This window comes from Tupaia chinensis, unplaced genomic scaffold (genome assembly GCF_000334495.1).
Source record: "Tupaia chinensis unplaced genomic scaffold, TupChi_1.0 Scaffold000191_1, whole genome shotgun sequence".
Classification (NCBI taxonomy): Eukaryota; Metazoa; Chordata; class Mammalia; order Scandentia; family Tupaiidae; genus Tupaia; species Tupaia belangeri.
Window position 1 is genome coordinate 601,588 of NW_006159666.1, and position 13,973 is coordinate 615,560.

The window sequence follows — 13,973 nt, forward strand, 5'->3', positions numbered from 1 at the left end:
AATATGTATACTATGTGTATTATATTTTATATAAATATATATTATGTATAAATATAGATACAAATTTGTATACTATGTATCATATGTAACAAATATATTTTACATGTATATAATATATAAGTGTTACGAGCGTGAGGGACAGAGAGACACCGCGAGAACACACAGGTGGGATTCCCAAGTCTCACTGCCGCAGCTGCCCCAGCTTCAGCCAGTGCCAGAGCACAGGTGCACATGCTCCTGGCACAAGTTCTCCAGGCACATACCTGGAATCGCCCACGTGGGCCACCATGTTATCACTGTGCGGCCGTGAGGCAAACGTGCTTATTAATACTCGAACTTGGTGACTTCACATGTATTTCACTGAGTTCAAAGGAAATATTTGTTAAGCCCTGCTATATGGCCAATGTTTTAAAATTACATGTATGCTTGAGAATATGTAACTTTGCAGCGATGGGTTGAGGGATACATTTCTAGGCATTGAGTTCAGAAATTGCATTTTTCAAGCAACTGCACACATATAAACTTTCATTCGATGTGAGAGGTGCCCCAACGTGGTCTTCCTGCCATAGTCTACCCAGCCCCAGCAGGCCTGGGTCCTGGACACATGAGCCCTGTGTGTAGAAGCAGGTCCCAGGATGAGAACCTGGAACCTCCTCAGCATTGTAGAATACTGTGCTACCAGGGCACCGTCTGGCCCCGACCCCACTTTATAGATAGTGGCTTTATCTGTTTCCATTTGCCATTTGTCAGGATTACAGGTAGACGTGCAGGGTTCTTTTCAATTCCCTATGTATCGCTCACGTTTTATCTTGAATTTTATTCTGCATATTTATCCTTGCATCTTATGTATCTTTATTTTTTTGACTTTCAAAATATTTAGATTTTGTTTTCTTTTTCAATTTTTCCCTTTACCGATGTACAGACTTTCTCTAGAAGTTCTTTAGTAAAGGATTCACAGGAGTAACCACAGCTTTTGCATATTGGAGAATTTTCTTCATTTGATTTTGTTTTCTAAAGATACTCTTGCTGGCCACGCACACTGTACCTGGCAATAAGGTCCTTGTCCTCTCAGAATCCTGTCACAGGACATGACACCCCACTCCAGGCTCGAATTACAGAGAACTCCGCCCTCAGCCTTCCTGTGGCTCCTGGTCTGTGCTGGGAGCAGCTCCGAGTGTCCGGGCTGTGCTCAGGATCTACTCCGTCCGCGGGGTGCGCATCTGCGTCCACCTCTACACTCCAACTGCACTTCCGTGAATCTGGGTCGCACGATTCTGGTCACTGCATCTGCAAATATTTTAGTTCCACTAGTCTCTTCGTTCTCCACTTCAAAACCCTTGAGTAGACTCGTATGTTCAACTCTCTTCTTCCTTCTTCCTAGCTCCTCAGTCCGCTGGTGTTTTCACTACCCTGTCTACGCAATTTCCCAAAGCCACGTTAACCAGGGTCCTGAGGTAATGCAATGGTCTCTGGCTTTATTCCATACTTCTTTGGTTAAGAAGTAAATTTTGGTTTAAATGGAAATACTAAAAACTGAATTCTTCACTGCTGGCCAAAACGGTGCCCCCAGCTGTGGCACTAATCTCAGGGCGGTCCTTGGAGCGGCCGCTGGAACAGGGGCTCCCCAGTCTCTGTTCACCATCAGCCCTGGGACAGGAGCTCCCTGGTCTCCCCTTGCCCTGCTCACCATCTGCCCTGGACAGGGGTTCCCCCGTCTCCCCTTGCCCTGCTCACCTCACCATCCACCCTGGGACAGGGGCTCCCCGGTCTCCCCTCGCCATGCTCACCATCCGCCCTGGGACAGGGGCTCCGCAGTCTCCGCTTGCCCTGTTCACCATCCGCCCTGGGACAGGGGCTCCCTGGGTCTCCCCTCTCCCAGCTCACCTCACCATCGGCCCTGGGACAGGGCTCCCCCATCTCCCCTCGCCCTGCTCACCATCGGCCCTGGGACGGGGCTCCCGGGACACTGACTGCCTGCTGCCTCTGCCAGGCTGTTCCTGTCTAGTGCGTCCATGGAAACCCACATTTAGTTTTTACCTAAGTTACAGCAGCACAGTGTTCATACCACAATATCCCCCACTGCAAGCGGTTGGTCTATGCATCTGAACAAGTCAGAGAGCCGCTGACACACGACGCCCACAGGCTCTTTGCGGTTGGAGGGCACTGCGCTGGCTCTTCACCGGCCAGGCCCTCCTCTCCCAGCTCTGCCGGAAAAGGCTTCTGTTCCCCTCGTAAAGCCCACGCCATTCTCCAGGAAGATCGCATTTACTTGAGACCACACCTTGCTCTGCTTTCTAAAGGGATTATTTTTATTGTCTTTTTTGATTTCAGTACTGCCCGGGACAATTACCTGTAAACACACCCACTAAAGTCTTAGCTGAGAGCCACCAAGTAGCGGAGGTCCAGAAGCTACTTCCTGCCTCGGGTGGTACAAAGTTATAAGGAAGACAGTCGGCCCCTTTTCCAAGGTCTTTTCTTCCCTCTTGATCAGAGACCCCAGTCTGTGTGTGCGTGGTCACTAAGACTTTCTGTCAGGGTTTCCGTTACCTGCGTTGCACTTTTACACCCTTCACGGAGGGCAGACAAGCCCTGGACGCTGCATGGAGTCCAATGGGCGGGGAGGGGGCCTTCTTAAATGTGAAAACGCCTCCTGTCGACCGAATAGGCTTCCAGGAGCCTTGTGTCCGACCGCCCTGTGTCTCCCGGCTTGTTCTGTGTTGCTTCTAATTGTTAGTTTTTGTAAAGGGAAAATTCAGAAACTCATTGTTCTTATCCTGCTGCCTGGACATTTTAATTGAATACTTTTGAAATGTCATGCACTGAAGTAGAGGTACTGCCATCTCCAGGAAATGATGTATTTGTAAATAATTACAGTCTTTTAAGTAATCTTTGGATCAGAAGATATTTAGTTTATATTTATTACATCAAAAGATTTTATTAAAATCCTCCTACCTCAGTTATCCAAAATAAAAAATATAGGTAAGTAGAGACATCTTAGAACCAGGCCTTCTCGGTGCTCCTAGGAGAGCCACGTGGCTTCTTCCTGGAGTCCTGGCGTGTCCTTCACCCCGCCATCTTTGGCAGCCCAGGCATTGCAGTGTATGCATATAGAACATGCTTAGTAAAGACTTTTTATTGGATGGATTGATATAATTTTTTAAAGTTATACTTTTTTTTTAAGAATTTTATGTGTTATTATTATTTTTTAATTTGACCGGGGAGAGAGAGAAACAGAGAGAGAAGAAAAGGGACAAGCCAGCCACCAGGCCCAGGCCTTGAACTGTGGTCAGCCATGTGAGAGCCCAGTGCCTTAACCACCATGCCACCTGCCGGCCCCTAACAGTTATACTTCTAATATTGTACATGTTCTGAAATTACAGACATACCCAGAAAACAGGCAGGTAATTCCTATGAAATAAATAATTTTTTAAAGTTATACTTTTTTTTTTAAGAATTTTATGTGTTATTATTATTTTTTAATTTGACCAGGGAGAGAGAGAAACAGAGAGAGAAGAAAAGGGACAAGCCAGCCACCAGGTCCAGGCCTTGAACTGTGGTCAGCCATGTGAGAGCCCAGTGCCTTAACCACCATGCCACCTGCCGGCCCCTAACAGTTATACTTCTAATATTGTACATGTTCTGAAATTACAGACATACCCAGAAAACAGGCAGGTAATTCCTATGAAATAAAGACTAACATTTCATCTGTACATAATAAAAATGCCAGTTCTGTGCGATTCGTGCATCATCTCTGACAAGAAGATTGTGTTTGTCTGACACTAGGAGAGAGGCTGATGCCTGGAAAACTCACCCAGGGCCCACGCATCGCATGGCAGACCACGCCAACTGGAACACGGACAGAGAAGCGAGGCACAGAGATTACGTGAGGAGACTTTGGAAAGTTCATGACTAAATAGAATGTGTGAATTTATTTTGGTGCAAGAACTTCCAAACCCACGTGTAGTTGTTCTCATTTGCGTATTGGTCACACTGCGCATTTTCCATGGGCGTTCTCAAGGTCTCAGGTGGAGCCACGTAAATAAGCTCCTCTGGGTGCCTGAGGATAAGCACTTAGAGAGAGTCTTACTATTACCACACCTGTACACTAATTTGTAGATTTTTAACTATATTTGGCATTGGGGCCGGCAATGTAGTGTGGTGGTTAAGGCGGCTGAGCTCCCACATGGCTGACTGCGGTTCAAGTCCCAAACCTAGCAGTTTGCTTTCTCACTTTCCTTCTCTCTCTCTGATCAACTTCAAAAAGATATATATATATGGCATTGATTAATCCATGAGGGTTGTGCTATTCATAGTACACAATTTTAGGATTTCTAAAGCCCAGGTATTAGCAAGGCCTTGAGGAAGATATATCAAAAAAGAGTTCCTCTTTTTTCTTTTCTCTTTTTTCAAATTTTTTTTTAGAGATTTTTGCTATGGGGACACTCACTCATGAGAGAGGTAGAGAAAGCAAGGAGTCACCCCCAGGGCAGAGGGCCACACCACAGTCCCTCTGCTTTGGGGATTTGCGGCATGCATGCACACATGATCAGTGTGAGTTCCACACTGCCCTCCCAGGACTTGAACTGGGAGTGTAGAGGCCACCTTTGCACAGCCCTTGTCAGCCTCCTCATGCCTGTCTAGTTTCTCCCATTGCCATTGAGTGGGGGGACACCATCTTCAGCAGAGCCTCCACAGGTGGAGGCTGAAGACTGGACACAAGGAAACGCCCAATGCCATACTCCCAGCGTAAGAGCCAAAAAGCAGTGCCCTGGCTCTGAGCTGCTCCCCCTGCATCCCCGCCACACGCTACGCTAGCACGGCTCTATTCCTGACCCCGACAGTCCCAGCCATGTCAGGGAGTCACTGCGTTACTCACACAGCTGAAGGACACCCACTACGTTGGGTGTATTATCCGCACAAAATGCCCTTTCTGGTCTCCTTTTCCTACCACATATCACCAGTGAATAAAATGTTACTATGTGTCCACTTGTATATTCCACACAGCCTTTAAGACAGAAAAATAATGCATGGAAAATACCAGAAGGAGCAGAGCCTTTCATCAAAGGCTTCCTGTGCTCAATAGGGACCGGAAAACGCCGCCATCACTTCTTACACGGTGAGCTCGCTCACGGGTGTGGGGCGTGCAGACACCTCGCTGCTGAGTTCTGTGAAACATTTCCCCAGGTAAGGTATGTCCCCTCCATTCCGGAAACGTATCCCAGGGCGATAGTGAAGCGGCCAGTGGGTTAAATTCTCAGGCCAACGACCTTCTGCTCAGCGGAGGGATGGGAAGCTCTTTCTCTGTAGAACTTTTCCAGTCTTTCTATGATAAAACGCGTGTGGGAGTCGGGAAGGGGAGATGGTGACAATTGGTATTATCACTAAACAGTTTTGATGCATCGGTGCAGCTGTGCTCCCGGGAGCCATCAGCATGAAGGTGTTAAGTTATGACCGTTAAAAGCAGCAGAGGATTACAGCTCTAGCAGGAGAGCTGGCCACTGTGTTCTCAGCAGTTTTCATCTGTTAAAGAGGAACATGCAACATGACATGGGTGCACCTTGACAACTTGTCCCCGAGAGCTTCATTAAAAGCATTTACCACGAGCTATCTCGGTAACAGTCTTCTGCTGGAGAGGGTGGCTGAACTGTCAGACTGGTTTTTTTGCGGCCTGTAATGAGCTGCTGCCATGGCCTTGGTGTTCCCACGAAAGCTGGGTTTCCATGGGTTTCCATGAGTCTTTACGAAGGGACACCTGCCTTTGTCCAACATGCACGTAACGTGGGAACGTCCTGCATGTGTGTGTGGCTCTGCCTAAGCTCTGTGAGCTGTTCTTCCTTAGCGCCCTGCCTGGTAAGAAGCAGACCCCTCCAGGAGACAAGCAGGCCCTTCCAGAAACGCGTGGACCCTCGGCTGTGGTTCCCCTCCAGCTGGTGACTCCTCCATGAGTCCTGCTTCCTGGTACTACAGCACTTGAGCTTAAATTGTCCCATTTTCTTTGGAATCACCAGTTTCTTTATACTTTTATTGTGTTTATTCTTATATATTTGCAACTAACACCCCACCCTCCCAGAAGCCAATTTTAAAAAGAAGAAAAATCTTCTATCTTAATTCTTAGGCTGTGACAGTTGGTATAAACTTAAAATGGAACAAGCATTTTAAACTATTTATATGTCCTCTGAGTCACATGTGTATTTTACTTATGATAAGAAAAGTTTAGAAATACATGTATTCTTATGCTTTTGGTTGTGAAACCCAAATTCTGGATTTTCAATGCTAAAGTGTCACCAGGCAGGAATCATTTTTATACTGTAAATAATTTTTCTATTTCTTCTCCCTTTTATCTGGGTCACTTCCTTAAAATAGGCCTTCTCTGGTGTCCCTGGCTTTCTCAGGTGACATCCCTGGAGCTCGGTCACCCTGAAGGGCTCAGCTCTAAGGCTACCTGGCATGGCATCCACCCGACCTGCTGCCTGTTCTCCAGCCTCAGACCCGGCTGGTCCCATTAATCTCCACGCCCTGATTATTGGAATCTATGGCTGCCCATTATTATCACTCCCTGGAACACCCTCGGTGGCCAACATAATCCATTGTGCCCATCAAACTGCCTAGAGTACCCCAATCTGGGAGCCCTCCATCGGCTCTCTGCTTGGAGAAAAATGTCCAGTCCTACAGACAGGACAAACTTGAAGTCGCGATCAGGGCCTCAGAGAGCCATTCGTGTAGCTTGGAAACCCTCAGGACCCCCAGTCCACTAACTCATCCTCTTCAAGACGTCGATCCATCTTCTCTCTCCTTCAAATGCAACGAAGCCACTGATCCTGCCCCCCTCGAAGCTTTCTCCCCCGTTACCGAGAAAATAAAAGAAATCACAGAAAAGGAAGGCTAGGGGTCTCCAGCGTCCCCTCCCTGCTCACCCCCGGGTTCTGACGCTCGCGCTTACTCTGCTCACAACGAGGGCCACTGCCCCACACGGCCACGAGGCCCGGCCTTGTCTCTGCTGGGGATACAATCCCAGGAGCCAAGTCCCCTCTCGTGGCCTCACATCATTCGTGTCCCCACCTGCGGGACCTCTGCAACAGAGCGCGCCATCTCTGGCTCCCTAGGATTTCCTGAACTCATTGTCACTCCTACTAACAACAATCCTCACTCGTATCTACGTCACTAAATTCGACGGGCACTTTTCACGTGTCATGTGATCTACCAGTGGGACTTAACGTGACAGCCTTTGAGCACCGCCTACTTGTGGGTGAGACAAGTTCCAGTGGGGCTACCCGGCCAGAGGTCTGATCTTACCAGGCAGTTACTTGACATCTTCTCTTGAACGCATTTGGATTTGTAAGTGTAAAGTTTCTGCTTGATTTCTAACTTTAATTTACCTCCCTTGGGGCGAGACAACGCGCAGCAGTAATGCAACTGGACTCGGGTGGGAAGGTCCCGGTGTGCATCCCAAGGCCACGCTGCATGTTCCAGGCACACGCATGCCCGTGACCTGGGCTGGCAGTGAACTGTGGGGTGCAGACCTTGCTGGGGGTGCCCCGCCCCTCACTCCCAGAAGAAATAAATGAATTAATTGAAAAATAAATAAATAGAAGAACCTTATCTCTCCCACAGTTCTCTACATCTCAGAAAGCAAATAATTTTCCCAGTTGCTCAGGCAACATGAATCTGAAATTATTTTAGACTTTGCTTTTTATGTCATATTCGAGCCATCATTAAACTTTCCTCTAATCTAAAACGCATTCACTCCATTCCCAGACCACACAGAACTTAACTGGTGGCAACCAGCCCACCACGTGTCTCCCTCCTACCCCTAGGTCACTGTCGTCACCACCCGCCCAGCCTCACACGTGTCCTCTTCCTCCCCTCGCACAAAGGCAGAGGGGATGGTGCGGCCAAAGCCTGCTCTCAGCACTTATTCATGTATTTATGTATTTAGCCACGGTGTGTTTGCTCACCAGAGAGAGTCAGGCAGACAGTGAGAGGGAAAGTGAGAAATCTGCCCCGGGCAGGGTGGCCACTCTGCAATCCCTTCTCCACTCTGCTCCTCCTGGGATTTGGGGCATGCACACACATGCACCTGGCATGATTTTCAAGCTACCAGGTTCAGGATTCAAACCACGGTTGACCACGTGGGAGTCCAACGCCATAAGTACTACACCACCTGCTACCCCCGTGCCATGGATTTTTCTCTCTCTCTTGATGTCAACTTGACCTATAAAGTCCCAGGAAGCCTGGGACGACTACTAGTCCACACAGCAGTGCCCTGGCTCAGGTGTGCACCGGGCCTGGCCACACGGGCACTCGCTCCTACCACGTTAAGCCACGTGCTCTTAGCCCACGTTGCCACTACCTTCTTTCACTATTTAAGGTTAATTCATTGGTTTCTTCCACAAGTGAGAGAAATGGAGAGAGAGAGACTCCCACAGGGTCCTCCATCATGGCCACCCCCCCCACTGGCCACACGGGCACTCCGCTCCTACCACGTTAAGCCCACGTGCTCTTAGCCCCACGTTGCCGCTACCTTCTTTCACTATTTAAGGTTAATTCATTGGTTTCTTCCACAAGTGAGAGAAATGGAGAGAGAGAGACTCCCACAGGGTCCTCCATCATGGCCACCCCGCCCAGCCAGCCCCGGTCCCGGCACATCGCAGTGCACTTTGTACTGCTTGCTGTGTGTCTCCCCGACCAGAACCTAAGTTCCCCGAGGGCGGTCTCTTTACCACGTTCCCAGCTCCCGCGATATGCCCTGACACAGTAGATGCTCAGTAAGTGTCTGTGGAGGGAGTGAGCGAGCGTGTTTTCTTACAAACGCTGCGTGACAAGCATGCCCTTGCTAGTGTGCGGGCACGTGTCCTCACTGCCACCGACTCGCTGGCAGTGGGGCAGAAGTCATGCCCTCAGTGACAAGAGCTCAGACGGACATGGGGACGAACAGGTGTCAGCATTCGGCTTCAGTTTACACCCTGACTTTGGCCAGATAAATGTCAGTGTGTCCTATCTCATGGCCTTTTCCCAGTTTTAGGACCAGAACTCTGTGCTATTATACACTGATTCTGCTTTTTGGGAGAAAGTTTTTGCTACAGGTGTGTGCATTCACCAGGAAGACAGAGAGGGACAGAGAGACAGAGAGTGAGAAATCACTCCCCAGGGGGGATGGCCACACCACAATCCCTTCTCCTCCATTCTCCTCTCGAGATCTTGGGCATGCACGCATGCGCACCTGACGTGAGTTTAAGCCACCGGGTCCAGGACTAGAACCACGGTCGACTACATGGGAGACCAGAGACATAGCCATTACGCCAACTGCTGGTCCCGCACACTGACTCTTTTCAGATCTTCTTTGTCCTTATTCTACTTTCTGATGCAAGACAGGACCCATACAGACAGGAGTTTGTACAGATCGAACCCACTTTGTGATTTCACTTTGACAGCTTTTGTTTGTATCGATTTGATAATACAATTCAGCGAAGTATGACTAAGGACCACAGTGCCCGCACTGATTATTAGCTTTGATATAAAATTACCTATTTTATTACGTGGAGTCATTATTCCTCTCACCTTGCTATGTGGATCATATTTGTCTACTTATATTAGTTTCAACTTAGGATATTTTAAATTCTACTGTTTATCTTTAAATTTATACAATGTAAAATGACATCCGATTTCTCTAATGCTAAAACACGGAAGGGTATTTTCTGATGTTTAATAAGGGATATTTGTCAACATGGTTTTCTTTCTTCCAGTTTTGATGATCACTGATTTGTTCCTGGAGGCTTAGTTATTCTGTTGTTGATTTTTTTTTTTTTACTACATATAAAAGCTGTTAAAATTGTGTAACTTGATGTCACATGTTGAGGAATAGCAATGAGCCGTTGATATGAAAACATGAATCTGAACATACTAACGTGTTCTGGGTTCATGGATGGCATGCATGACTGGAGAGATCTTTTTAATCAGTCAGTATTCATTTGCAGCCTACATCTTTTAAATTTTGACATAGGTTAAAATGCATGTTATGAGTAAGGTAGAACTGTTGGGCTCTTCGGGTTCGGGTGTGGGTTCTCTGTGTGCCTACAGAAATCAGTCAGGAAGCAGATGTCCCTGTCACGACACAGACGTAGACAGCACGGGCTGCTGGAGGGCCAGTCTGCTGCGAAGGGAGACGCGGAGTTGCCCTAGGTGGGGTGGACGTCCTCCAGGCCCCTGCAGCCTCCCGTGGAGAGGACCCCAGGCGAGTCCACACAGTGACATCCACAGCCCAGAGGGTGCCCATGGTCATTAAAAGTGCGTTTTGTACTAGGGGACCTGCGAACCTAGGCAGAGTGAAGACTCAATGGCCTTATTCATCCACAACATTTGATAAATAGTCCAAAATCCCCTCGTGTTGAAACCTCAGAAAAGTCCTGACGCATTTTCGCATAGAAAAACCTAGGAAGATGCATCATGACTTTTCTGACACCCCAAGAGAACAAGCAGCTAACTTACGCTAGGGCATGATTTGGTTTAACCGGGACGAGCTTCACTTCTTTGTCTGACTTGGAAGAAGCACACATCACACACCTTTGCAATTCGTATGACTTCTGTAACACTCACACGTATATTCACGCTGTTTCTCCACCACCAACAGTTTTATTCAGTTTCTAGAAATTTGCCAGAGGACACTTGCCCTCTGGCCAGAGAGAGACAGAGAGAGAGAGTGAGGAAGAGCTCCCCACGGCAGATGGTCTTGCTGCAATCCCTTCTTCTCCATTTCTCCTTGTGGGACTTTGGGCACATCCATACATGCACACACGTGTTTTTCAAGCTGCCAGGTCAGGACTCAAACCACGGAGTCAGCCAGGCAGGATCCAGTCTCCTTAGCCACCACGCCACTGTCTGAACAAATTCTTTACATTTTCTATGCCTTACTTACTGATCTGGCTCTTCCCAGAACTGTCTGGAATCTGCCCATGTTGCCCGTGTTTTCAGTCCTTGCTGAGTGAAATCGCCACTTCTCTCCTGCGACGGCCTCCCGCCGTCATCCTCTATTTCTGATCCATCACATGTTGGAAGGTGCCGCCTCTGGGGCTGCCTCTTCTCACAGAAGTTAGAGCAGTCAGGTGCCACACGCCAAGCACAGCATGAGTGCAGGCCTGCAGCCGGAGACACGCTCCCCGGGGCACGTGCGGGCAAGGCCCGAATCCTGACGGGATGCGGAATGAAGGGGAAGGATGGGTGTGATCCCCGGGCGCTGCACTGTCCCCACTCACCCTCTCTCATGAGTCCACTCACCCTCTGTTAGTTAAAAAGAAAGAAAAGTGACGGCCTCTGAACACGCAGAAACGAACGCCGAGAAACCTCAGGACGCTGACTCTGCAACACACCTGCTGACAGCTCTCTGCTTTGAGGGCTGTCCTGATGCCATGCTAAACCATACATGATGTAGTACTTTACATGTAAAAAAAACACTGAAATTCAGAAATAAACCGACTCAGACCTGGTTTCTTTCACACTCTCACTAAAAATAACACAGACCGCTTCTGTGGCCAAAGCTGGGGGCGGGTCTTAAACTCCGAGCAAACATCAGCTCTGCAGAGGGTGTGCCCCTGTCCTAGTTCATGCTGGACCCCATACACCCGGACGTGGCGTTGGGCCCCGGAGGCTGAGAGCTCAGCCCCAGGACTCCGACCTATGCCCCCAAATGCAGAGCCCATCGCAAGCCCTGGGCGGTTTAATGTGCAACTGAACACTGTTAGTCGGGGTTCCAGAACGCTCTTCGCTCCTTGGGCTTGATAAACCTGCTGCAGTGTCTCGCAGGACTTGGGAGCACCCGGCAGGTACCAGGTCGTCGGAGAGGCCATTACAGAGGAGACGGCTGAAGAGACAGCAGGGTAAGGTTGTGGGGGAAGGGGTGTGGGGCTTCCATGCCCTCTCTGGGTGGGGCACCTCCAGGAGTGACCATGGGCTTAAGTGGCCTGGAGCTCCCCAAATCTCTGGGGTTTTGTGGGGCTCCATCGCCATGGCAGCTGTGTAGGAACGTGACTGACACCCAGGTGTGGACGAGACTGATGGAGAAGGGTGTCGCAAAGAGGCAGCCACTCAGCCCCTGGGCCTCTCTGAGCGGGAATCCCCCTCCAGGGCATGTGCATGGCCTCTCTCAAAAGAGGGTCTGCACTTCCACATGGCCAGGTCATTGGGACGAACCAAGGACAAAAGGCCACACAGCTCAGAGCCGCGGATGAGAACCAAGAATAAAATCAGTCTCGTCCCAGCTCTGTCCGGAAGGACGGCCCTTCCCTTCATGCAGTCCTTCGAACACGGAAGGTCGTGTCTTCACGCCTTAGAGAAGAGGTTCATGATGAGAAGCACAAGCAGATAAACTTCGAGTCTAACATCGAAACGACACTGGAAAAATACTACAAAGGCCAGCTAGTCGGCGCCCTGCTCCCAGCGTGCAGCGGTGGCCCCTCAAGGAGTCCTCGAAGGAAAAGGACCTGACTCGCCCGGCGTCCCCCCGAACCACAGTCGAGCTCACGGAGAAGCTAAGCAGGGCCAGGCAGCGACTGCAGCACAGCCCCGCAGTGCGAGGCCGGCCACGTGGGACAGTCCTGGGTCCAGGCCAGACTGCCTCAGCGTAGGGGTGCCCCTGGCCACGAGGGGCTGGCTGGGCTGGCCGTGGGTCGGGGTGGTGTCTCTCTCTATCCCTCTGAAAAACCACATGACAAGAAGGAAAGGGACCCTGCTCTCCCCAGCTGTGCCACCTCCCCAGCTCTGCAGACTCCACCAGGACCCCGATGGCGGCCTCACCATCGGCCTCTGCACCTGAGAGTCCCCTTAGGCCAGCCACGTGCATGCGCACAGGTCTTCGTGTCTTAGACTCTAACTTGACGCTAAATTCGCTGCATGCCACTTGTTTGTGTACCCTGCTGTCAATGTTGTCACTCTGTGACAGCCGTAAGAGCCCCCCGGGAGTCCCCACAGTTGTTGACCTGGTGTTCTATATTTAAGGGGGTTCACCATCGGCTCCCACTTGTTTGTTTTTTAATTTCATAGGTATGTTTTTAAATGTCATGAAATATTTAAAACAAAAATTAGATGAGCCAATATAGTGAATAGGCATATTCACTATAATCACATCACAGGGGTTAAGGTGGTCTGGTGCTGAAGGCGCTGACTCCCACATGGCTGACCATGGTTTGAGCTCTGGACCCGGCAGCTTTCTCTATCTTTGGTGGATGGACTTGTCCCATAGCAAATTAAAAATAATAAAATTAAGTAAATAATTTTTAAAAATAGGTATTAATACAATATACCCTCTCTCTGTATGAAGTTATTACTATCCCCCCTTTTTTTCTTTTTTTCTTTTTTTACTTTCTTTCTTTTTTCACAAGCAAGAGAGGCCAAATGGTGGGGCAGCCACTGTCAGCACGAGACACTGGTCCCTCCTGGGAGGACTCGGGTTTGCCGTGAGCCGGGCTGGCTAAGGTGGTGGGCGGCCATGCCATGAAGATCCTGTAGGAGTGCCCTCCTCTTTCTCTGTGTGTGTGTGTGTGTGTGTGTGTGCCGACCACTCTCACTCTCATGGTGGAAGGAATAAATAAATACAACTAAAAACAAAATGAGAGAGAGAAACAGAGAAATGAGCGTGTCCAGACAGGTGCTCATGCCACCGTCCGCCCCAGCCCCAGCCAGCCCGAGCACGGGCACACACGTGCACACTCACCAGAAACAGGGAGCTCCGGGCTGCAAAGCCAGGCCCGCACCTCACCACTACAGCACCTGGCCCTGTCCACAGTGAGGGCAAGAGCCAGGTAGTCTTGGTACGTTAGTGACCCATGCACGTGGGGGCCAGCAGGTGGCGTGGCAGTTAACACACTGGATTCCCACATGGCCAGCTGCAGCTCAGTCCCAGACCTGGTGGCTTGCTTTCTCACTTTCCCTGTCTCTCTTATGAGTGTGAAAACCTTATAGCAAATTTAAAAAGAATAATGGTA